The following is a 26,455-nucleotide window of genomic DNA, read 5'->3' as shown; positions in this document are numbered from 1 at the left end:
TCTTTGGCAATTAAACACCTTTAGCTCACATTTATTGACTTAAGGCTGACGCCCATTATTTTAGGGCAATAGTTGCATAAGTGATCATAGACGGTTGATTCAATCTGACATATTGATAGATCAACCATTGTGTATCTTGGCGCCGTATCCACATATTGTTTTCAATATATATACTGTATATATATATATATATATATATATATATATAAATTATTTTAGGGAAAATGAATAAACTATCCTACTATATCATAATCATAATCAATTGTCTTTATTTTTCATACCAATAATAATTTTTACACACTTTTAATGCCAACTGCAAAGTAGTAATATTTACATCTTGAGACAGGGACCAAAACCCCATATGTGGAGTATAAAGGACATACTAGAGATTATTCGATCCCACAGATTTATTTAAAGCAAGAGGACTCAACCTTCTCATCATAAATATCCAAAAAGCCTCTATTCTGCAAAGAGTGGTGAGCCTGTCACCCCCTCTTTGGATAACTTTAATCTGATAAATAGCTTTCACAGTAATATTTTGTAGATTACCCTTACTGCATCCCAGTATGTATCTCGGAAGGCTGTGATTGGTAACATTTTGATGTTTCTTCAATGTTCTACAAAGCTCTTGTTGAGTGTCTGTGTGGTGTGTTCAATATACTGTGCACCACATTCAACAAGGTATATGACATATATTGAAGAACAGTTTAAATTGTATTTCAAACCGTTCCTTTGAGGCAAACAATGAAAAATATGTGACCTTTCTGGGTGTGTATTTGCATGTGATACATCTAAACCTTCCACACAGAAAAAGCCTCTAGGTCTTTCAAATAGTTTCCATACATCATCATTCATCTTATAGCTTTGTGTTTTGTTTCTTAACAAACTACGGGCCAACTCTTGTTTTAAGCTTTGTGATTTTCGATAGACTATTTTTATATATTTGTCAAAGTGAATCACCAATATTTTATCTATTTTTAAAATAGTAAAATTTTTATTTAGAATATTTCTAACTTCTGCCTCCTGTTAGTGAAGCTGGTTACCGTAACCAATGGTTTGATATGAGGGGTCTTGGTGCTCCTTTGTTCAGATAATAAAACACCTCTGGAACATGCGCATGTGTCCACTTCGGATCAGAGGTCTTACTGACCGCCACTTGCTATGGGGGGCACAATGTGGTGTCACCTGCCTCCCCACACCTGTGACCACAGTCAGACTGATTGGTACACACAAACACTGGAGTCTCTGGTACTTCTATTGTCCATGGCACAGTGTGCTGCTGCTCAGTATGGCTCACATGACTGGAACATCGGCGTATCTTCCAGAATACGTGTCACTACAGAATGGGTCTCTGATGCGTTTCTCCGCTCCTTAGCTGGCATTTTTTTCTGAGGATCCCTTTCCCATTCACCTAGTGGAATACTTATTCATTTGCAGAGCCAATCAGGATTTTCTGGGAGTTCCCAGTTGGGATGGGCTACATTTCTGTCACGCCTGCGGTTAGATCTGACTGGGAGCAGGTGAGGGTAACTGAAGAGGAATACATGAACCTGGGTGGCTGGACCCAGGTATTTCTCATAGAGGAACAGGAGGTAGAGGTGATGAATGTGATGTCAGGAGGAACCGATGAATGAACCACTAGACAATGATAATAGTCCTCCAGAGTAGCTGACTTGATATTAATGGTAAAATCCATAGAAGAATACACTGGATCAACATAAATAATCAGTAAGGGCCGATGTTGGCACTGGATAGTGACCGATGGTAGAACTTGATATTGATGATTGATGAGAAGTGAGGTGAGTGCTTGATAAGAATTGATGAAAACTTTATAACGCTGATTGGAGAGAACCGATGTTTAAACTTGAAAGGAATTGATGATAACTTTATTAATGATGATTGGTGAGAACCGAAGTTGGAACTTGAAAGGAATTGTAGATAACTTTATTAACGATGATCGGTGAGAACCGATGTTGGAACTTGAAAGGAATTGATGATAACTTTATTAATGATGATCGGTGAGAACCGAAGTTGGAACTTGAAAGGAATTGTAGATAACTTTATTAACGATGATCGGTGAGAACCGATGTTGGAACTTGAAAGGAATTGAAGATAACTTTAATAGAGGTGATCGGTAGGAACTAATGTTGGTAGACATCAATGATGATTGAGAGATAATTCCCAATAATGGTAACCAAAGTCCAGTGGTCGAACTCGGAGAGATAATTCCCCGATGGCAAATCCAGACCGCAGCTAAGAAATGAAAGATAATTCCCAATGGCAGATCCGGACTGCAACTATCGATTGTGGAGTTGATTGAAGATAAAGGTAATCAATTAGGATGGACTGCACCATCCAGAATAGCAATGGAGGGAGCTCAGCACAGGAGCTGTTACTTCAGTGGAAGCGACGAATGTACTGGCAGAAGAGTTCAGTCCAAGGAAGGAATTTATAGGGCTGGACTCTGGATGATAGGTCAGTACAGTCAGCAGAACCACAGACCATGCTCTGAGTGGATGACTGGACTCATGTGACATAGTCCAAGATGGCCGTGCTCATGTCCCGGCTCTTGAGGAAAGGCCAACATGTGACCTACATGCCGACAGAAGAGAGAAGCCTGCCTGGAGTACAGGATTGCAGAGTACCATGCTTATGCCCAGCAGCCACCGTGATGCAGATTATGACCCGGGATCTCCTCTGTGCCAACCAGGATAAACGCCGCAAAGTTAAATAGTGTGTATCCACTAGGGGTGTGCACCGGCCACTTTTCGTGTTTTGTGTTTTGGTTTTGGATCTGGATCTTTCTTCGTGTTTTGGATCTGGATTGGTTTTGCCAAAACCACCCTTCCGTGTTTTGGGTTCTGGGTTTTGTGTTTTGGATCTGTATTTTTTTGAAAAAAAGCATAAAAACAGCTAAAATCACAGAATTTGTAGGTTTTTCTGCTCCTATGCTATTATTAACCTCAATAACCTTAATTTCCACTCATTTCCAGTCTATTCTGAACACCTCACACCTCACAATAGTGTTTTTATGTCCAAAAGGTTGCACCGAGGTAGCTGGATGACTATGCTAAGCGACACGAGTGGGCGGCACAAACACGTGACCCATCTAGGAGTGACACTGCAGTGGCAGACAGGATGGCAGTTAGAAAAACTAGGCCCCAAACTGTACATAATGCAAAGAAAAAAAGAGGTGCAAGATGGAATTGTCCTTGGGCCCTCCCACCCACCCTTATGTTGTATAAACAGGACATGCACACTTTAACAAATCAATCATTTCAGCGCCAGGGTCTGCCACACAACTGTGGCTGAAATGATTGGTTCGTTTGGGCCCCCACAAAACAAGCTGGCAATTAATGTGTCCCTGCACAAACTGGCTCTACGGAGGCAAGATGTCATCCTCATCCTCCTCATCCGCCGATTCCTCACCCTCTTCAGTGTGTACATCCTCATCCTCACAAAGTATTAACTCGTCCCCACTTGAATCCACCACCACAGGTCCCTCTGTACGTTCTGGAGGCTGGTCTCCCTGGAAGAGCTGATAATTCATTTTGATGAACATCATCTTCTCCACATTCTGTGGAAGCAACCTCCTACGCCTTTCGCTGACAAGGTTCCCGGCTGCACTAAACACTCTTTCGGAGTACACACTGGAGGGGGGGCAACTCAGGTAAAATAGAGCCAGTTTGTACAGGGGCCTCCAAATTGCCTCTTTTTCCTGCCAGTACAGGTATGGACTGTCTGACATGCCTACTTGGATGCTGTCACCGATGTAATCCTCCACCATTCTGTCAATGGTGACAGTATCATATGCAGTGACAGTAGACATGTCAGAAATTGTTGCCAGGTCCTTCAGTCCGGACCAGATGTCCAAACTTGGTCCTGCCTGCCCTGCATCACCGCCAGCGGGTTGCTTAGGATACCTAAGTTTTTTCCTGGCAGCCCCAGTTGCGGGAGAAAATGAAGAAGGAGCCGTTGACGTGTCACGTTCCGCTTCAGCTGACAGTGTGTTCACCAGCAGGTCTTTGCACCTCTGCAGGCTTGTGTCGGCCGGAAAGAGAGACACCACATAGGCTTTAAACCTAGGATCGAGCACGGTGGCCAAAATGTAGTGGTCTGATTTCAACAGATTGACCACCCTGGAATCCTGGCAAAGCGAATGAAGGGCTTCATCCACAAGTCCCACATGCCGAGCGGAATCGCTCCATCTTAGCTCCTCCTTCACTTTCTCCAGCTGCTTCTGCAAAAGCCTGATGAGGGGAATGACCTGACTCAAGCTGGCAGTGTCTGAACTGACTTCACGTGTGGCAAGTTCGAAGGGCTGAAGAACCTTGCACAACACGGAAATCATTCTCCACTGCGCTTGAGTCAGGTGCATACCCCCTCCTTTGCCTATGTCATAGGTGGATGTATAGGCTTGTATGGCCTTTTGCTGCTCCTCCATCCTCTGAAGCATATAGAGGGTTGAGTTCCACCGCGTCACAACCTCTTGCTTCAGGTGATGGCGGGGCAGGTTCAAGAGTGTTTGCTGGCGCTCCAGTCTTCGGCACGCAGTCGCTGAATGGCGAAAGTGGCCAGAAATTTTTCGGGCCACCCAAAGCGTCTCCTGCACGCCCCTGTCGCTTTTCAGAAAATTCTGCACCACCAAGTTTATTGTGTGAGCAAAACATGGGACGTGCTGGAATTTGCCCAGATGTAATGCCCGCACAATATTGGTGGCGTTGTCAGATATCACAAATCCCCAGGAGAGTCTAAGTGGGGTAAGCCACTGGGCGATGATTTCCCTCAGTTTCTCTAAGAGGTTGTCGGCGGTGTGCCTCTTACTGAAACCGGTGATACACAGCGTAGCCTGCCTTGTAACGAGCTGGCGTTTCTGAGATGCTGCTACTGGTGACGCTGCTGCTGTTGCTGCGTAAGGTGATACATCTACCCAGTGGGCTGTCACAGTCATATAGTCCTTAGTCTGCCCTGTTCCACTTGTCCACATGTCCGTGGTTAAGTGGACATTGTGTACAACGGCATTTTTCAGGACACTGAGGACACTTTTTCTGACGTTTCTGTACAGTCTCGGTATCGCCTGCCTAGTGAAGTGGAATCTAGACGGGATTTGGAACCGGGGACACACTACCTCCATCAATTGTCTAAATCCCACTGCACTAATGGCGGATACCGGACGCACGTCTAACACCAACATAGCAGTCAAGGCCTCAGTTATACGTTTTGCTTCAGGATGACTGCTGTCGTACTTCATCCTCCTCGCTAAGGACTGTTGGAGGGTCAATTGTTTAGTAAAAGTAGTGGTGTTCCTACTTCCTCTCTGGGATGATGAACGACTCCCAGCAGCAGCAGCAACAGCAGCAGCGGCAGCAGTAGGCGTAGCAATGCAGGATCCTCCGGAGGAATCCCGGATAGGAGAGTCAGTCATGCCAGTGATATGGCCTGCAGGACTACTTCCGATCCTGACTAAGGAGGAAATTGACGAGGAGGGAGTTGACGGTGTGGTTTGCAGGCGCTTGGATACAACAGGACAACGGGATTTAGGTGTCCCTGGACTGCTTACGGTCTGAGCCAAAGTTTCTGAACTTGACAGTAACTTTTTATGAACGCGCTGCAGGTGCCATATAAGGGAGGATGTTCCTAGGTGGTTGACGTCCCTACCCCTACTTATTTCACCTTTACATATGGTACATATGGCAAGACAGTTGTTGTCCGGATTTGGATAGAAATATTGCCAGACCAAAGAGGTGGAATGTTTGGTCTTCTGCCCAGGCATGACCGTGATGGGCTTTTTCATCCCACGGACAACAACTGTCTCCCCCGGAGCCTGATTTAAACAAACCACATCACCATCAGAATCCTCCTCGCCAACTTCCTCCTCAGCGCCAGCTACACCAGTATCCTCATCCTGTTGTACTTCAACAGTGACATCTTCAGTTTGCATATCAGCAAGTGGACTGTGGGTGCTCCTTTCAGCACTTGCAGGGGGCGTGCAAATGGTGGAAAGAGCCACCTCTTCCCGTCCAGTGCTGGGAAGGTCAGGCATCGCAACCACCACCACACTTGGACTCTCCTTGGGGATTTGTGATATCTTCTTAGAAAGCACAGTTCTTCGCTGTGCTTTTGCCAGCTTAACTCTTTTGATTTTTTTAGTGGGAGGAGTGCTTCCATCGTCATGTGAAGCTGAACCACTAGTCATGAACATACTAGGGATCGACCTTAGCCGTTCCTTGCCACTCCGTGTCGTAAATGGCATATTGGCAAGTTTACGTTTCTCTTCAGCTGATTTAAATGTCTTTTTCAAGGTCATTTTCCTGAACTTTGCCATTTGGGATTGTATGTGCCCTCTACTATGACATTGGGCATCGGCCTTGGCAGACGACGTTGATGGCATGTTATCGTCTATGTCATGACTAGTGGCAGCAGCTTCAGCACTAGGAGGAAGTGGTTCTTGATCTTTCTCTATTTTATTTTTATCGGAGAAAGTTTGGTCCTCCATTTATGTTATATCGATTTGATATATACGTGCGGCTAAACACAGAAAATAATTTTTTTTTTGGTTTGGACTGGAGTGTACTTTGTGGGTTACAGCACCCTTTAACGGTCAAGCCAGCCGGCCCTTTACTTATGACACAGGCGCACTCTTGGCACTACTTTGTTGATGCACGTGCGGCTACTGCGCACACAATTCACAAACACAGAAAATAATTTTTTTTTGGTTTGGACTGGAGTGTACTTTGGGGGTTACAGCACCCTTTAACGGTCAAGCCAGCCGGCCCTTTACTTATGACACAGGCGCACGCTTGGCACTACTTTGTTAATGCACGTGCGGCTACTGCGCACACAATTCACAAACACAGAAAATAATTTTTTTTTGGTTTGGACTGGAGTGTACTTTCGGGGGTTACAGCACCCTTTAACGGTCAAGCCAGCCGGCCCTTTACTTATGACACAGGCGCACGCTTGGCACTACTTTGTTGATGCACGTGCGGCTACTGCGCACACAATTCACAAACACAGAAAATAATTTTTTTTTGGTTTGGACTGGAGTGTACTTTCGGGGGTTACAGCACCCTTTAACGGTCAAGCCAGCCGGCCCTTTACTTATGACACAGGCGCACGCTTGGCACTACTTTGTTGATGCACGTGCGGCTACTGCGCACACAATTCACAAACACAGAAAATAATTTTTTTTTAGGTTTGGACTGGAGTGTACTTTCGGGGGTTACAGCACCCTTAACGGTCAAGCCAGCCGGCCCTTTACTTATGACACAGGCGCACGCTTGGCACTACTTTGTTGATGCACGTGCGGCTACTGCGCACACAATTCACAAACACAGAAAATAATTTTTTTTTTGGTTTGGACTGGAGTGTACTTTCGGGGGTTACAGCACCCTTTAACGGTCAAGCCAGCCGGCCCTTTACTTATGACACAGGCGCACGCTTGGCACTACTTTGTTGATGCACGTGCGGCTACTGCGCACACAATTCACAAACACAGAAAATAATTTTTTTTTGGTTTGGACTGGAGTGTACTTTCGGGGGTTACAGCACCCTTTAACGGTCAAGCCAGCCGGCCCTTTACTTATGACACAGGCGCACGCTTGGCACTACTTTGTTGATGCACGTGCGGCTACTGCGCACACAATTCACAAACACAGAAAATAATTTTTTTTTGGTTTGGACTGGAGTGTACTTTCGGGGGTTACAGCACCCTTTAACGGTCAAGCCAGCCGGCCCTTTACTTATGACACAGGCGCACGCTTGGCACTACTTTGTTGATGCACGTGCGGCTACTGCGCACACAATTCACAAACACAGAAAATAATTTTTTTTTGGTTTGGACTGGAGTGTACTTTCGGGGGTTACAGCACCCTTTAACGGTCAAGCCAGCCGGCCCTTTACTTATGACACAGGCGCACGCTTGGCACTACTTTGTTGATGCACGTGCGGCTACTGCGCACACAATTCACAAACACAGAAAATAATTTTTTTTTAGGTTTGGACTGGAGTGTACTTTCGGGGGTTACAGCACCCTTAACGGTCAAGCCAGCCGGCCCTTTACTTATGACACAGGCGCACGCTTGGCACTACTTTGTTGATGCACGTGCGGCTACTGCGCACACAATTCACAAACACAGAAAATAATTTTTTTTTTGGTTTGGACTGGAGTGTACTTTCGGGGGTTACAGCACCCTTTAACGGTCAAGCCAGCCGGCCCTTTACTTATGACACAGGCGCACGCTTGGCACTACTTTGTTGATGCACGTGCGGCTACTGCGCACACAATTCACAAACACAGAAAATAATTTTTTTTTGGTTTGGACTGGAGTGTACTTTCGGGGGTTACAGCACCCTTTAACGGTCAAGCCAGCCGGCCCTTTACTTATGACACAGGCGCACGCTTGGCACTACTTTGTTGATGCACGTGCGGCTACTGCGCACACAATTCACAAACACAGAAAATAATTTTTTTTTGGTTTGGACTGGAGTGTACTTTCGGGGGTTACAGCACCCTTTAACGGTCAAGCCAGCCGGCCCTTTACTTATGACACAGGCGCACGCTTGGCACTACTTTGTTGATGCACGTGCGGCTACTGCGCACACAATTCACAAACACAGAAAATAATTTTTTTTTAGGTTTGGACTGGAGCGTACTTTCAGGGGTTACAGCACCCTTAACGGTCAAGCCAGCCGGCCCTTTACTTATGACACAGGCGCACGCTTGGCACTACTTTGTTGATGCACGTGCGGCTACTGCGCACACAATTCACAAACACAGAAAATAATTTTTTTTTGGTTTGGACTGGAGTGTACTTTCGGGGGTTACAGCACCCTTTAACGGTCAAGCCAGCTGGCCCTTTACTTATGACACAGGCGCACGCTTGGCACTACTTTGTTGATGCACATGCGGCTACTGCGCACACAATTCACAAACACAGAAAATAATTTTTTTTTAGGTTTGGACTGGAGTGTACTTTCGGGGGTTACAGCACCCTTAACGGTCAAGCCAGCCGGCCCTTTACTTATGACACAGGCGCACGCTTGGCACTACTTTGTTGATGCACGTGCGGCTACTGCGCACACAATTCACAAACACAGAAAATAATTTTTTTTTTGGTTTGGACTGGAGTGTACTTTCGGGGGTTACAGCACCCTTAACGGTCAAGCCAGCCGGCCCTTTACTTATGACACAGGCGCACGTTTGGCACTACTTTGTTGATGCACGTGCGGCTACTGCGCACACAATTCACAAACACAGAAAATAATTTTTTTTTTGGTTTGGACTGGAGTGTACTTTCGGGGGTTACAGCACCCTTAACGATCAAGCCAGCCGGCCCTTTACTTATGACACAGGCGCACGCTTGGCACTACTTTGTTGATGCACGTGCGGCTACTGCGCACACAATTCACAAACACAGAAAATAATTTTTTTTTGGTTTGGACTGGAGTGTACTTTCGGGGGTTACAGCACCCTTTAACGGTCAAGCCAGCCGGCCCTTTACTTATGACACAGGCGCACGCTTGGCACTACTTTGTTGATGCACGTGCGGCTACTGCGCACACAATTCACAAACACAGAAAATATATTATTTTTTTAGCACTTGGGGGGAGCACCCCTGATGGACAGAGCACCCCCTGGACAACACTACAGCACCCCTTTAGGACTGGGACACTGCACAGGACTTTGGAGTGGACACAGCCCCTATGGAGAACTGACTGCACAACACAGTCCAGCCAGCCCCTATGGACTTTGAAGTAGTGGACACAGCCCCTATTAACAACAGCAGCACAGCACAACACAGCCAGCCCCTATGGACTTTGAAGTAGTGGACAACAGCAGCACTACACTACACTACACTACACAGCACTAACTCCCACCCTCCCTCTTCACTGTCCACAGCCGAGTGAGAAAATGGCGCCGACGCGGGTACCTTATATAGGATCCAAAACCCGCGAGACTCGGAAGGCGGGATGATGACGTTTTGCCTCGATGTCAGATCCGAGTCAGGCGGGAAAAGTCGAGCCTGACTCGGATCGGACTCGGATCGGGGGGGCTCGGGGGGGTTCGGATTTCAGAAATCCGAACCCGCTCACCCCTAGTATCCACCCTCAGGATCGTGACAATTTACTTATTTTAACCTCTTCTCTGTGGCTTTCCCAGTGATACCTTATTTCTAGAGTGTACATTTACAACTTATTCCTTAGCATTATAAGTGTAATTAAAACATTTTATGCTCAAATATAAACATGCTTCATATCATACTACATACACCTCATATTCATACACAGCATCTCACCTTACAATATGGGATATTTACGCCATAATATTTCTATAATGCCATTTAATATTTATTTAATCATTTCTAATCTTCATACATACAAAATATATGTAAATGAAATACTGAAATAAGCAGCTATGCCATGCTCCTGTGAGTGGGTACATGCTAGACCCACCCACAAATGGGTGCAGCCATGCCCAACATGCTGTGGTCCCACAGGATGTTGCAGTACCCGGACCCAGAATTTCTCTTGGCAGCCCTGGAGGTGACAGGCAGAACCAGCAGGGCATAGTGGTGAGGTAACAAGGCCATGGAGGGAGGGAGGTGGTAGAGAGTGGAGGAACAGTAATGGTGGGGGAAAGAAGCAGAGGGTTGGAAAGCAGACTGATGAGAGAAAAAAAGGGGGAACAGCAAGCGTAGGAGACAAGAGGGGGAGGATGGGGATGGATAAAGTAGAGGACTATGTGGGCACTGATTAAGGGGGGTGTTTGAAGTAAGAGTTCATGCAGTGGATGAGGTAATAAGTGAGATGAAAATTGGAGTGGAGGCTGTGTGATATAGAGACAGTGTGATATAGAGACAGTGTGATGTGGAGGCTGTGTGATGTGGAGGCTATGTGATATAGAGACAGTGTGATGTGGAGGCTGTGTGATGTGGAGGCTGTGTGATATAGAGACAGTGTGATGTGGAGACTGTGTGATATAGAGACAGTGTGATGTGGAGGCTGTGTGATGTGGAGGCTGTGTGATATAGAGACAGTGTGATGTGGAGACAGTGTGATGTGGAGGCTATGTGATATAGAGACAGTGTGATATAGAGACAGTGTGATGTGGAGGCTATGTGATATAGAGACAGTGTGATGTGGAGGCTGTGTGATGTGGAGGCTGTGTGATATAGAGACAGTGTGAGGTGGAGACTGTGTGATATAGAGACTGTGTGATATAGAGACAGTGTGATATAGAGACAGTGTGATGTGGAGACTGTGTGATGTGGAGACAGTGTGATGTGGAGACTGTGTGATGTGGAGACAGTGTGATTTAGAGACAGTGTGATGTGGAGACTGTGTGATGTGGAGACAGTGTGATGTGGAGACTGTGTGATGTGGAGACAGTGTGATGTGGAGACAGTGTGATGTGGAGACTGTGTGATGTGGAGACTGTGTGATGTGGAGACTGTGTGATGTGGAGACTGTGTGATGTGGAGGCTGTGTGATGTGGAGGCTGTGTGATATAGAGACAGTGTGATGTGGAGGCTGTGTGATGTGGAGGCTGTGTGATATAGAGACAGTGTGATATAGAGACAGTGTGATGTGGAGACTGTGTGATTTAGAGACAGTGTGGATTAAAGTTGTTAAATGTTCAAAAATAGAAATAAAAGAACAGTGCTGCTAATGTATGAGCGTAGCTCTGAAAGTGATATATAAAGAGAGGTGTGTGAGTAGTGGGTGCAGGAATTAGTTATTAAACAAATGATTAAAGTGCATAGATGTAACGCAATGGGAAAAGGCAATACAAACAACAATTTATGTAGTATGAGGGCAAAATTACAATGTACCGAGCCGATCCAGTCCGAAGTGTTATGATCAACAAAGATCAATCAACAAGAGCAGCTCGCAGATAGGGAAGTGTTTGCAATGTCCAAGCAGTGAGAGTAGTAGGGAGTTTCCTGGATATTCATAAAGCAGAAGATGTTGATTTTGGTAATTCACATAAGTATGTTGCTTGTTGTCGTTCAGAAAGTGTTCTGGTTTTGAGTTTGATTTCCCTCAGTTTTCCTCCAGTTTAACTCCGGCATAACTCCGACTTAGTTATCACATTTGTCACAGCTACAGACACTTGAGACTCCTGGGAAGAGTCAGGCTTACTAGGTAGTATGAACTGAGTTGTTTTTAGGAATGACCTTTTCATGAAATATCACTAGTATGAAATAAAAGTAAATAGAATTTATTCAAGAACAAAAACTATATGGCAAAGTTCCACATTAAATCTCAACAACACAAAGTTCATGACATGCACTAACAGGTGCAGGGGTATGCCCCTGTAAGAAACAAGCTCCCCATAAGTCCAGTTTAGTAAACAGTCGAGACCCCTTGACTATCGAACAGCTCTGTAATAAGAGATAAAGGATATTTATTTTTTTAACCGTGATCTCATTTAGACCTCGAAAGTCGATACATGGACAAAGTCCGCCATCTTTTTTCTTTACAAAAAAGAATCCCGCTCCAGCGGGAGACGAGGAAGGCCTGATGAACCCCTTCCACAGGTTGTCTTGCACATACTCCAACATGATTTCAGTTTCAGGGACAGAGAGAGGGTATACTCGACCTTTGGGTGGCACTTTACCAGGAATAAGTTCAATAGGACAATCCAAGGGATGCGGTGGAAGTATGTCTGCTGCCTGTTCAGAGAAGACATCAGAAAACTCATGATAAGGTTGTGGGAGAGACGGTGGAACATCTACTTTTACTTCAGCCAAACATACAACAGGAATCAAACAATTTAGTTTGCATTTAGGACTCCAAGAAAGGATTTGAAAACATGGCCAATCAATATGAGGGTTATGAAGAGTTAAGCATGGTAAACCAAGAACTATATCATACATAGAAGTAGGTAATACCAACAACTCTAAACTTTCATAATGCAAAGCTCCAACCCTCAGCTTCATAGACTTTGTTTGATGCATAACATATCCATTAGAAATTCTAGTCCCATTCACTGCAGAGAGGGAAAGAGAATGGGATAATCTGACAACTGGAATCTGCAACTCTTGAACCAATGAAGATGAAATAAAGTTGCCAGCTGCTCCAGAATCTACCAAGGCAGAAAACACTTGACACGGAGAACCAAAATCAGGAATACTAACAGAGATTAAACAATCCTTTTTTGGGAAATTCTTTGAGAGAACCCCTAGTTTGACTTCCCCTCTATCAACTAGGGATGACCGTTTCCCGGCCTTATTGGACAGTTAGCCCAAAAATGTTTAGAGGACGCACAATACAAACACAGATTAGAATGCCTCCTATGTTGATTCTCTCCTTCAGATAACTTAGATTTATTATTTTGCATAGGTTCATCAGTTGTACCATGAGAGGAATGAGACTGGGGAAGAGAAATTTTAGTATGCTCAGTATGACTCCTCTGAACCCCTCGTTCTCGCATCCGCAAATCAATTTTAATAGTCAATGAAATCAACTCATCCAAATTCTCAGGAAGATCCCAAGTCACTAACTCATCTTGAAGTTTCTCAGAAAGACCATTCCAATAGGCTGCTTTTAATGCTTCATTATTCCACTTAAGTTCTGCTGCTATAGTTTGAAAATGAACCACATACTGACCAACTGGAGATGTTCCCTGGTTCAATCGCAAAATGTCCACAGACGCGGCCACTGATCTTCCAGGTTCGTCAAATATTCTCTTAAAAGTAGAAACAAAAGCTTGGTAATTAGACATTAAAGCATCATTTCTCTCCCATAAAGGAGAGGCCCATTCAAGAGCAGTACCAGACAATAATGACATTATATACTGTAAGCCACTTTAATACGAGGGGTGGAAAAACTTTGTGGTAATAACTCAAAATGAATCTCACATTGGTTGAGAAATCCTCTGCAGGTTTTTGGATTACCGTCATAAGAGGTTGGAGTCGGTAGACATAAAAGAGAAGCAGAAAACACTGATGCATTCGTAGCAGGTATCTTAAATTTATCCAAACGTGTAGAAAGATCCTGCAAACATTGCAAAACTTGAACTTGTGTATTTTCCTGTACTGCAAAGAAACAAGGGAGGATTCTGCACAGAGCTAGATTTTTCTCAAATCAAATCAATAATATCCAAAAAAACCAACCATATGTGTCATCGCTTCTATATATAATCAATTCAGAAATTCGTTGGTGGTGCTCCCATAGCCCAGAGAGACGATACATACACAGAAAGAAGAAAGTAGGGCTAGTTGTTGAGGCACACTTAGAAAAAATACAGTTACAATATAACTTTTATTAAATATAGGTAAAATATAAGGTACCAAAATCCCCCAAGAAGAGACAATTTTAAACAAAAATAACTATACATGGATGAATCCGATTAAGATGCAAGATCCTGAAGTGATCCTCTGGCGAAATATTTAACAATTGATAATCATTCCAATGGGTATGGAAATATTCATCAAGAAGACAAGGTGAACAAACCCTCAGTCGGGCGAAACGCGCGTCCTCCTCATTCATCGACTTACACGGGGGAACCTAACAGACGGCGCAGAGCCGGTATACGGACCAGGATTCTGGGCACCCACCACAATGGGGATGGTATCGTATTAGCCAAAGAGGCTTCTTATCTACTCTCTGTTACACATGGGCTCTAACATTGGAACAGGCAAATCATTCCCTGTTTCCAAAGCTTATATTCCCAAACTGCTGGGATATGTTTTTACAATAAGAATTACATTTCATTTCTAAGGGGATACAGTATCTTATATTTGTACTGAAATGAGTAGCTCTACAACTATTCCCCTTATATAGGTTCATATGCCTAGTGAGTCGCACATATAACACCCACATGGATAATATGAAATCACGTGATTACATGTGACACATTATCTGAAGAAGCAGTATATTAATTGCTGCTTTATAATTCCACCCTACTCCCCCCTTTTGTTGGTGTCTTATTAAGTGAACGGACCACTTACTATGGATGTATTGAAATTAAAAAGACATTTGTGATATATGACATGTATCTGCTCCAGAATTTATCTTGGAGCTAATTATATGTTGTTGTCCTTTTTTGTGCGATGTATGTGAACCTTACGTTATTGGTCCATAGTTCTTATCAATAGCAGATCACCAGTGATTTATGTATATCAAATAATTCTATCATTGTGATAAGATTCCATTAAGATATTTGTGATATCCATGATCAATTGAAATTAGCTATTCTGAGATATACTTTTGCTCAGGGTGGTTTACATAGGGGATTATGTGATATTTAAATATATGTGACACACCTAATTACTGTGAATATCCTATTTGGATTAAAGGTGATTTATTGTATCTCTTTGTCACACTAATTACATATAAAATAATATATTCATTTGTTTGTATGATTTATCTGACAGTGTTGATGCATAAAAAATATATATGTGTAACAACTAAATTATGCTCATGCGTAAACTTTTTTGAAACACAATACTCTATACATCAAAAAATGGACTTTTCATTGTGATAGTCCTACATCTATTACTTGGTTGTGTTCTTGCTCTGACCTAGGTGGGGGTAATTTACCTTTCCTCATATGACCATTCCTACAGCCATACATCACTAAAATGCCCAATCTCGTCTGATCTTGGAAGCCAAATGGTGATAGGCCTGGTTAGTACTTGGAGGGGAGACCCCCAGGGAATACCAGGTGCCGTAGATTAAAGAGGAATATATGGGACCCCAATGACGGTTGGCAGAGCACCATAAACCATATCTTTTATTGTTTATCCTACTTATGGTTAAACATTTTTGTTCTTCTTGATGAATATTTCCATACCCATTGGAATGATTATCAATTGTTAAATATTTCACCAGAGGATCACTTCAGGATCTTGCATCTTAATCGGATTCATTCATGTATAGTTATTTTTGTTTAAATTTGTCTCTTCTTGGGGGATTTTGGTACCTTATATTTTACCTATATTTAATAAAAGTTATATTGTAACTGTATTTTTTCTAAGTGTGCCCCAACAACTAGCCCTACTGTCTTCTTTCTGTGTATGTATTTTCCTGTACTTCCAGACGGGCGGTCAAACCCTGGAGCACCTTTACCCCAGTAGCCTGTTCCAGATCTGGGTTCATTTTTAGGTCTGTGCAAACTGTCAAGGCTACAGACACTTGAGACTCCTGGGAAGAGTCAGGATTACTAGGTAGCATGAACTGAGGTGGTTTTAGGAATGACCTTTTCATGAAATATCACTAGCACAAAATAAAAGTAAATTTAATTTATTCAAGAACAAAAACTATATGGCAAAGTTCCACATTAAATCTCAATAACACAAAGTTCTTGACATGCACTAACAGGTGCAGGGGTATGCCCCTGTGAGAAACAAAGTTCAAAGTACACACTGAACTGGTGTGGGGTGAAACACTGAGTCTGACATGAGGCTAGAGCCTCAGGATAGGATGGAGGTCAATAACAGGATTGAGCCCTGATCCGGAACGAGGTTAAGTCCTGAGATGTAATGAAGATATGGAACAGGGTTGAGCCCTGAGACGTGATGAGGGTCCGGAACTGGGTTGAGCCCTGAGACATAATGAGAGTCCGGAACAGGGTTGAGCCCTGCGATGGGATGAAGGTCTGGAGCAGGGTTGAGTCCTGTGGCGTAATGAAGGTCCAGAGCATGGCTGAGCCCTGAGACGTAATGAAAGTCTGGAGCAGGGTTGAGCCCTGCAGCATAATGAAAGTCTGGAGCAGGGTTGAGCCCTGCAGCATAATGAAGGTCCGGAGCAGAGTAGAGCCCTGCGGCAGGATGAAGGTCCAGAGCAGGGTTGAGCCCTGTAGCAGGATGAAGATTCGGAGCAGGGTTGAGCGCTGCGATATGATGGGGTTCCGATGAGGATAGACTGTAACGGTGCAGTTTACAACTGTAGAAGAAGTAACCCCTATGTCCGTATGAGTCAATTATAACAAGTAAACCAAATAGTGTAGCGTAGCATGGAATAGCAGTAATAGAGCAGGATAACAACGGAAAGACAATGCCAATGCTGAGCTCTGTAGTGCAGCTGATAACCTGTATCAGAACTTGAACCGGAACACGAGCAGAAATGTAGCGAGGTCCACAGCATACACCAGGCACAGCGGGGATCTGACAGGAGACCAAGGAAGACCTGAAAGTAACATTGCACAGACAATGAGGCATAGTTAGTAACAGGCTTTATACTAGAGGTCTGTGATCCATAGGAAGTCCAGACCATGTGACCCAAATAGAATCAGGTTTGGAATAATAAGCAATCAAGGAATCCAACAACCTGACAACACCTAAGAAACAGATGATCACTTTAACTCTCTGCACACTGCATGTGATGAACGCCAGCAACCAGGACAGATCCTCCAATGACAACAATGGAATTTTGGCAAGTGTAGTTTATCTTTATGTACTGAAATAGTCGAAGTCCTGACAATCTGTCCTAAGCATATCTCATGCAATAACATCACAGCACCCTGGATTACACTGTAACTCTCATCCCAGCACTGCAGTCACATGACACCCGGGTTACACTGTAACTCTCATCCCAGCACTGCAGTCACATGACACCCAGGGTTACACTGTAACTCTTATCCCAGCACTGCAGTCATATGACACCCGGGTTACACTGTAACTCTCATCCCAGCACTGCAGTCACATGACACTCGGGTTACACTGTAACTGTCATCCCAGCACTGCAGTCACATGACAGCCAGTGTTACACAGTAACTCTCAACCCAGCTCTGAAGTCACATAACACCCGGGTTACACTGTAACTCTCATCCCAGCTCTGAAGTCACATAACACCCGGGTTACACTGTAACTCTCATCCCAGCACTGCAGTCACATGACACCACAGGTTACACTGTAACTCTCATCCCAGCACTGCAGTCACAAGACAATACAGGTTACACTGTATCACTGATCCCAGCTCTGCAGTCACATGACACCACAGGTTACACTGTAACTCTCATCCCAGCTCTGAAGTCACATAACACCCGGGTTACACTGTAACTCTCATCCCAGCACTGCACTCACATGACACCACAGGTTACACTGTAACTCTCATCCCAGCACTGCAGTCACATGACAATACAGGTTACACTGTATCACTGATCCCAGCTCTGCAGTCACATGACACCACAGGTTACACTGTAACTCTAATCCCAGCACTGCAGTCACATGGCACACAGGTTACACTGTAACTCTCATCCCAGCTCTACAGTCACATGACACCCAGGTTACACAGTAACTTTAATCCCAGCTCTGCAGTCACATGACACCCAGGTTACACTGTAACTCTCATCCCAGCACTGCAGTCACATGACACCCAGGTTACACTGTAACTCTCATCCCAGCACTGCAGTCACATGACATCCAGATTACACTGTAACTCTCATCCCAGCTCTGCAGTCACATGACACCCAGTTTACACTGTAACTCTCATCCCAGCTCTGCAGTCACATGACACCCAGGTTACACTGTAACTCTCATCCCAGCACTGCAGTCACATGACACCCAGGTTATACTGTAACTCTCATCCCAGCACTGCAGTCACATGACACCCAGGTTACACTGTACCTTTCATCCCAGCACTGCAGTCACATGACATCCAGGTTACACTGTAACTCTCATCCCAGCTCTGCAGTCACATGACACCCGGGTTACACTGTAACTCTCATCCCAGCACTGCAGTCACATGACACCTGGGTTACACTGTAACTCTCATACCAGCACTGCAGTCAAATGACACCCGGGTTACACTGTAACTCTCATCCCAGCTCTGCAGTCACATGACACCACAGGTAACACTGTAACTCTCATCCCAGCTCTGCAGTCACATGACACCCAGGTTACACTGTAACTCTCATCCCAGCTCTGCAGTCACATGACACCCAGGTTACACAGTAACTTTCATCTCAGCTCTGCAGTCACATGACACCACAGGTTACACTGTAACTCTCATCCCAGCTCTGCAGTCACATGACACCACAGGTTACACTGTAACTCTCATCCCAGCACTGCAGTCACATGACACCCAGGTTACACTGTAACTCTCATCACAGCTCTGCAGTCACATAACACCCAGGTTACACTGTAACTCTCAACCCAGCTCTGCAGTCACATGACACCACAGGTTACACTGTAACTCTTATCCCAGCTCTGCAGTCACATGACACCCAGGTTACACTGTAACTCTCAACCCAGCTCTGCAGTCACATGACACCACAGGTTACACTGTAACTCTCCACCCAGCTCTGCAGTCACATGACACCACAGGTTACACTGTAACTCTCATCCCAGCTCTGCAGTCACAAGACACCACAGGTTACACTGTAACTCTCATCCCAGCTCTGCAGTCACATGACACCCAGGTTACACAGTAACTTTCATCTCAGCTCTGCAGTCACATGACACCACAGGTTACACTGTAACTCTCATCCCAGCTCTGCAGTCACATGACACCACAGGTTACACTATAACTCTCATCCCAGCACTGCAGTCACATGACACCCAGGTTACACTGTAACTCTCATCACAGCTCTGCAGTCACATAATACCCAGGTTACACTGTAACTCTCAACCCAGCTCTGCAGTCACATGACACCCAGGTTACACTGTAACTCTCATCCCAGCTCTGCAGTCACATGACACCCGGGTTACATTGTAACTCTCATCCCAGCACTGCAGTCACATGACACCCGGGTTACACTGTAACTCTAATCCCAGCACTGCAGTCAAATGACACCACAGGTTATACTGTAACTCTCATCCCAGCACTGCAGTCACGTGACACCCAGGTTATACTGTAACTCTCAACCCAGCTCTGCAGTCACATGACACCACAGGTTACACTGTAACTCTCATCCCAGCACTGCAGTCACATGACACCCAGGTTACACTGTAACTCTCATCCCAGCACTGCAGTCACATGACATCCAGGTTACACTGTAACTCTCATCACAGCTCTGCAGTCACATGACACCCAGGTTACAATGTAACTCTCATCCTAGCTCTGCAATCACATGACACCCAGGTTACACTGTCACTCTCATCACAGCACTGCAGTCACATGACACCCGGGTTACATTGTAACTCTCATACTAGCTCTGCAGTCACATGACACCCAGGTTACACTGTCACTCTCATCACAGCTCTACAGTCACATGACACCCGGGTTACATTGTAACTCTCATCCCAGCTCTGCAGTCACATGACACCACAGGTTACACTGTAACTCTCATCCCAGCTCTGCAGTCACATGACACCCAGGTTACTCTATAACTCTCATCCTAGCTCTGCAGTCACATGACACCCCAGGTTACACTGTAACTCTCATCCCAGCACTGCAGTCACATGACACCCAGGTTACACTGTAACTCTCATCCTAGCTCTGCAGTCACATGACACCCAGGTTACACTGTAACTCTCATCCCAGCACTGCAGTCACATGACACCCAGGTAACACTGTAACTCTCATCCCAGCTCTGCAGTCACATGACACCCAGGTTACACTGTAACTCTCATCCTAGCTCTGCGGTCACATGACACCCAGGTTACACTGTAACTCTCATCCCAGCACTGCAGTCAGTGGTGGTTCTAGGTGTGGGCTAGCAGGGCCGTCCCCTGGAGCGATGATACCTAGAGGGCGCCACTGAGTCCCCCCCCACCGAAAAAAAAATCAGAAGGGAAAAAAAAATGCGCCGGTCCCATCCCCCCCCAACCGCCACCGCTGCCGTGAGGCTGCATTTGCCGGGCGCCCGCAGATATTTGTTATCAGCAGGCACCCAGCTCCCTCCCTGCAGCGGCAGCCGAAAGCCAGAGCTCACTCCAGAAACTCCTGCTTCCGGCAGAGAAAGAGTACTATGGGTTGGACGTCATGATGTCATGACATCTCCCCATAGATCCGAGGAGCCGCCATCAGACCAGACGGCAGTGGCAGTGGCAGCAGAAGCAGGAGCGTGGCTAAATGTAAGTATTGTGGGGTTTTTTAGTTTTTCTTGCAGTCGGAAGCACCAGCACTGGGGGGCATTACTACTGAGGGACAACTAAAGGGGGCATTACTGGTAGTGGGCACAACTACAGGGGGCATTATTTCTGGGGACATTACTATAGGGGGCATTACTAATGGGGGCAGTACTATTGGGGAGCATTACTAATGGGGGCAGTACTACTGGGGAGCATTACTAATGGGGGCAGTACTACTGGGGAGCATTACTAATGGGGGCAGTGCTACTGGGGAGCATTACTAATGGGGGCAGTACTACTGGGGAGCATTACTAATGGGGGCAGTACTACAGGGGAGCAATACTAATGGGGGGATTACTAATGGGTTCATTACTACTGGGGAGCAATACTGATGGGGGTAGTACTACTGGGGAGCATTACTAATGGGGGGATTACTAATGGGGCATTACTACTGGGGAGCATTACTAATGGGGGCAGTACTACTGGGGAGCATTACTAATGGGGGATTACTAATGGGGGCATTACTACTGGGGAGCATTACTAATGGGGGCAGTACTACTGGGGAGCATTACTAATGGGGGCAGTACTACTGGGGAGCATTACTAATGGGGGCATTACTAATGGGGGGATTACTAATGGGGGCATTACTACTGGGGAGCATTACTAATGGGGGCAGTACTACTGGGGAGCATTACTAATGGGGGCAGTACTACTGGGCAGCATTACTAAAGGGGGCATTACTAATGGGGGATTACTAATGGGGGGCATTACTACTGAGGGAACTACAATAAGGGACATTACTACTGGCATTACTACTGTGGGCACTACTAATGGGGGCATTCCTACTGTGGGCACTACTATAGGGAGCATTACTACTGTGGGCACTACTATAGGGGGCATTACTAATTGGGGAATTACTACTGTGGAGCTTTACTACTGGGGGAACTACTATAGGTGGCATTACCACTGGGGGCACTACTATTCTGGGCATTGTATTAGGGGCACTACTACTGTGGGCCTTGTGTATAAGATACACAAAATTTGGCATTCTGTAAAAGGGGCACCACTTTGTGTCATAACATAAGGGACTACTGTGTGGTGTAATTTGAACTGGGGATAATGTATTATAAAGGAAATTACTGTGTGTGGCACAATGTATTATACAGGTTATTACTGCATATAGCATAATGTGTTATACAGGGCATTACTGTGTGTCGCATAATGTGTTATAAAGGCCATTACTGCATGTGGTATAATGTTATGTTATCTAAACAAAGTTCTTTCTTTTTTTTTTTTTTTTTTGGGGGGGTGCAACTGGGAACTTTCGCCCTGAGCTCCACAATGTCTAGAACCAGCCCTGACTGTAGTCACATTACACCCAGGTTACACTTTAACTCCCATCCCAGCAATGCAAGTCACATGACACCCAGGTTACACTGTAACTCTCATCCCAGCTCTGCAGTCAAATGACACCACAGGTTACACTGTAACTCTCATCCCAGCTCTGCAGTCACATGACACCCAGATTACACTGTAACTCTCATCCCAGCTCTGCAGTCACATGAAACCCAGGTTACACTGTAACTCTCATCCCAGCTCTGCAGTCATATAACACCCAGGTTACATTGTAACTCTCATCCCTGCACTGCAGTCACATGTCACACAAGTTACACTGTAACTCTCAACCCAGCTCTGCAGTCACATGACACCCAGGTTACACTGTAACTCTCATCCCAGCTCTGCAGTCACATGAAACCCAGGTTACACTGTAACTCTCATCCCAGCTCTGCAGTCATATAACACCCAGGTTACATTGTAACTCTCATCCCTGCACTGCAGTCACATGACACCCAGGTTACACTGTAACTCTCAACCCAGCTCTGCAGTCACATGACACCCAGGTTACACTGTAACTCTCATCCCAGCTCTGCAGTCAAATGAGAGCCAGGTTACACTGTAACTCTCATCCCAGCATTGCAGTCACATGACACCCAGGTTACACTGTTACTCTCATCACAGCACTGCAGTCACATGACACCCAGGGTTATACTGTAACTCTCATCCCAGCACTGCAGTCACATGACACCCAGGTTACACTGTAACTCTCATCCCAGCTCTGCAGTCAAATGACACCACAGGTTACACTGTATCACTCATCCCAGCTATGCAGTCACATGACACCCCAGGTTACACTGTAACTCTCATCCCAGCTGTGCTGTCACATAACACCCAGGTTACACTGTAACTCTCATCCCAGCTCTGCAGTCCCAGCTATGCAGTCAAATGACACCCAGGTTACACTGTAACTCTCATCCCAGCTCTGCAGTCACATAACACCCAGGTTACACTGTAACTCTCATCCCAGCACTGCAGTCACATGTCACCAAGGTTACACTGTAACTCTTATCCCAGCTCTGCAGTCACATAACAGCCAGGTTACACTGTAACTCTCATCCCAGCTCTGCAGTCACTTGACACCCAGGTTACACTGTAACTCTCATCCCAGCACTGCAGTCACATGACACCCAGGTTACACTGTAACTCTCTTCCCAGGTCTGCAGTCAAATGAGAGCCAGGTTACACTGTAACTCTCATCCCAGCACTGCAGTCACAAGACACCCAGGTTACACTGTAACTCTCATCCCAGCACTGCAGTCAAATGATACCCAGGTTACACTGTAACTCTCATCCCAGCACTGCAGTCACATGACACCACAGGTTACGCTGTAACTCATCCCAGTTCTGCAGTCACATGACACCCAGGTTACACTGTAACTCTCATCCCAGCACTGCAGTCACATGACACCCAGGTTACACTGTAACTCTCATCCCAGCACTGCAGTCACATGACACCCAGGTTACACTGTAACTCTCATCCCAGCTCTGCAGTCAAATGATACCACAGGTAACACTGTAACTCTCATCCCAGCTCTGCAGTCACATGACACCACAGGTAACACTGTAACTCTCATCCCAGCTCTGCAGTCACATGACACCACAGGTAACACTAACTCTCATCCCAGCTCTGCAGTCACATGACACCACAGGTAACACTGTAACTCTCATCCCAGCTGTGCAGTCACATAACACCCAGGTTACACTGTAACTCTCATCCCAGCACTGCAGTCACATGTCACCCAGGTTACACTGTAACACTTCTCCCAGCTCTGCAGTCACATGACACCCAGGTTACACTGTAACTCTCATCCCAGCACTGCAGTCACATGACAAGACAGTTTACACTGTAACTCTCATCCCAGCACTGCAGTCACATGACACCCAGGTTACACTATAACTCTCATCCCAGCTCTGCAGTCACATGACACCCAGGTTACACTGTAGCTCTCATCCCAGCACTGCAGTCACATGACACCACAGGTTACACTGTAACTCTCATCCCAGCTCTGCAGTCACATGGCACCCAGGTTACACTGTAACTCTCATCCTAGCTCTGCAGTCACATGACACCCAGGGTTACACTGTAATTCTCATCCCAGCATTGCAGTCACATGACACCCAGGTTACACTGTAACACTTCTCCCAGCTCTGCAGTCACAAGACACCACAGGTTACAGTGTAACTCTCATCCTAGCTCTGCAGTCACATGACACCCAGGTTACACTGTAACTTTCATCCCAGCTCTGCAGTCACATGACACCACTGGTTACACTGTAACTGTTCCCCCAGCTCTACAGTCACATGACACCCAGGTTACACTGTAATTCTCATCTCAGCATTGCAGTCACATGACACCCAGGTTACACTGAAACACTTCTCCCAGCTCTGCAGTCACATGACACCACAGGTTACACTGTATCACTCATCCCAGCATTGCAGTCACATGACACCACAGGTTACACTGTAACTCTCATCCCAGCACTGCAGTCACATGACACCCAGGTTACACTGTAACTCTCATCCCAGCTCTGCAATCACATGACACCCAGGTTACACTGTAACTCTCATCCCAGCTCTGCAGTCACATGACACCCAGGTTACACTATAACTCTCATCCCAGCTCTGCTGTCACATGACACCCAGGTTACACTGTAACTTTCATCCCAGCTCTGCAGTCACATGACACCCAGGTTATACTGTAACTCTCATCCCAGCACTGCAGTCACATGACATCCAGGTTACACTGTAACTCTCATCCCAGCTCTGCAGTCACATGACACCCAGGTTACACTGTAACTCTCATCCCAGCTCTGCAGTCACATTACACCCAGGTTACACTGTAACTCTCATCCCAGCTCTGCAGTCACATGACAGCCAGTTTACACTGTAACTCTCATCCCAGCACTGCAGTCACATGACACCACAGGTTGCACTATAACTCTCATCTCAGCTCTGCTGTCACATGACACCACAGGTTACACTGTAACTCTCATCCCAGCACTCCAGTCACATGACACCCAGGTTACACTGTAACTCTCAACCCAGCTCTGCAGTCACATGACACCCAGGATTACACTGTAACTCTCATCCCAGCACTGCAGTCACATGACACCCGGGTTACACTGTAACTCTCAACCCAGCTCTGCAGTCACATGACACCCAGGTTACACTGTAACTCTCATCCTGTCTCTGCAGTCACATGACACCTCAGGTTACACTATAACTCTCATCCCAGCTCTGCAGTCACATGACACCCAGGTTACACTGTAACTCTCATCCTAGCTCTGCAGTCACATGACACCCCAGGTTACACTGTAACTCTCATCCCAGCTCTGCAGTCACATGACAGCCAGTTTACACTGTAACTCTCATCCCAGCACTGCAGTCACATGACACCACAGGTTGCACTGTAACTCTCATCTCAGCTCTGCTGTCACATGACACCACAGGTTACACTGTAACTCTCATCCCAGCACTCCAGTCACATGACACCCAGGTTACACTGTAACTCTCAACCCAGCTCTGCAGTCACATGACACCCAGGGTTATACTGTAACTCTCATCCCAGCACTGCAGTCACATGACACCCAGGTTACACTGTAACTCTCATCCTGTCTCTGCAGTCACATGACACCTCAGGTTACACTATAACTCTCATCCCAGCTCTGCAGTCACATGACACCACAGGTTACACTGTAACTCTCATCCCAGCTCTGCAGTCACATGGCACCCAGGTTACACTGTAACTCTCATCCTAGCTCTGCAGTCACATGACACCCAGGGTTACACTGTAATTCTCATCCCAGCATTGCAGTCACATGACACCCAGGTTACACTGTAACACTTCTCCCAGCTCTGCAGTCACATGACACCACAGGTTACACTGTAACTCTCATCCTAGCTCTGCAGTCACATGACACCCAGGTTACACTGTAACTTTCATCCCAGCTCTGCAGTCACATGACACCACAGGTTACACTGTAACTCTTCCCCCAGCTCTACAGTCACATGACACCCAGGTTACACTGTAATTCTTATCTCAGCATTGCAGTCACATGACACCCAGGTTACACTGAAACACTTCTCCCAGCTCT

General features: G+C 45.8%; 1 pseudogene; it reads left to right on the top strand.

The window, feature by feature from the left end:
• The first annotated feature begins 15,567 nt into the window (after positions 1-15,567).
• LOC148442415 (5S ribosomal RNA) lies at positions 15,568-15,685 on the top strand (annotated as a pseudogene).
• Positions 15,686-26,455: the final 10,770 nt, after the last annotated feature.

Source organism: Taudactylus pleione, unplaced genomic scaffold (genome assembly GCF_031769625.1).
Source record: "Taudactylus pleione unplaced genomic scaffold, aTauple2 ptg001536l, whole genome shotgun sequence".
Taxonomy (NCBI): Eukaryota; Metazoa; Chordata; class Amphibia; order Anura; family Myobatrachidae; genus Taudactylus; species Taudactylus pleione.
This window is presented reverse-complemented; position numbering and strand designations above follow the sequence as displayed.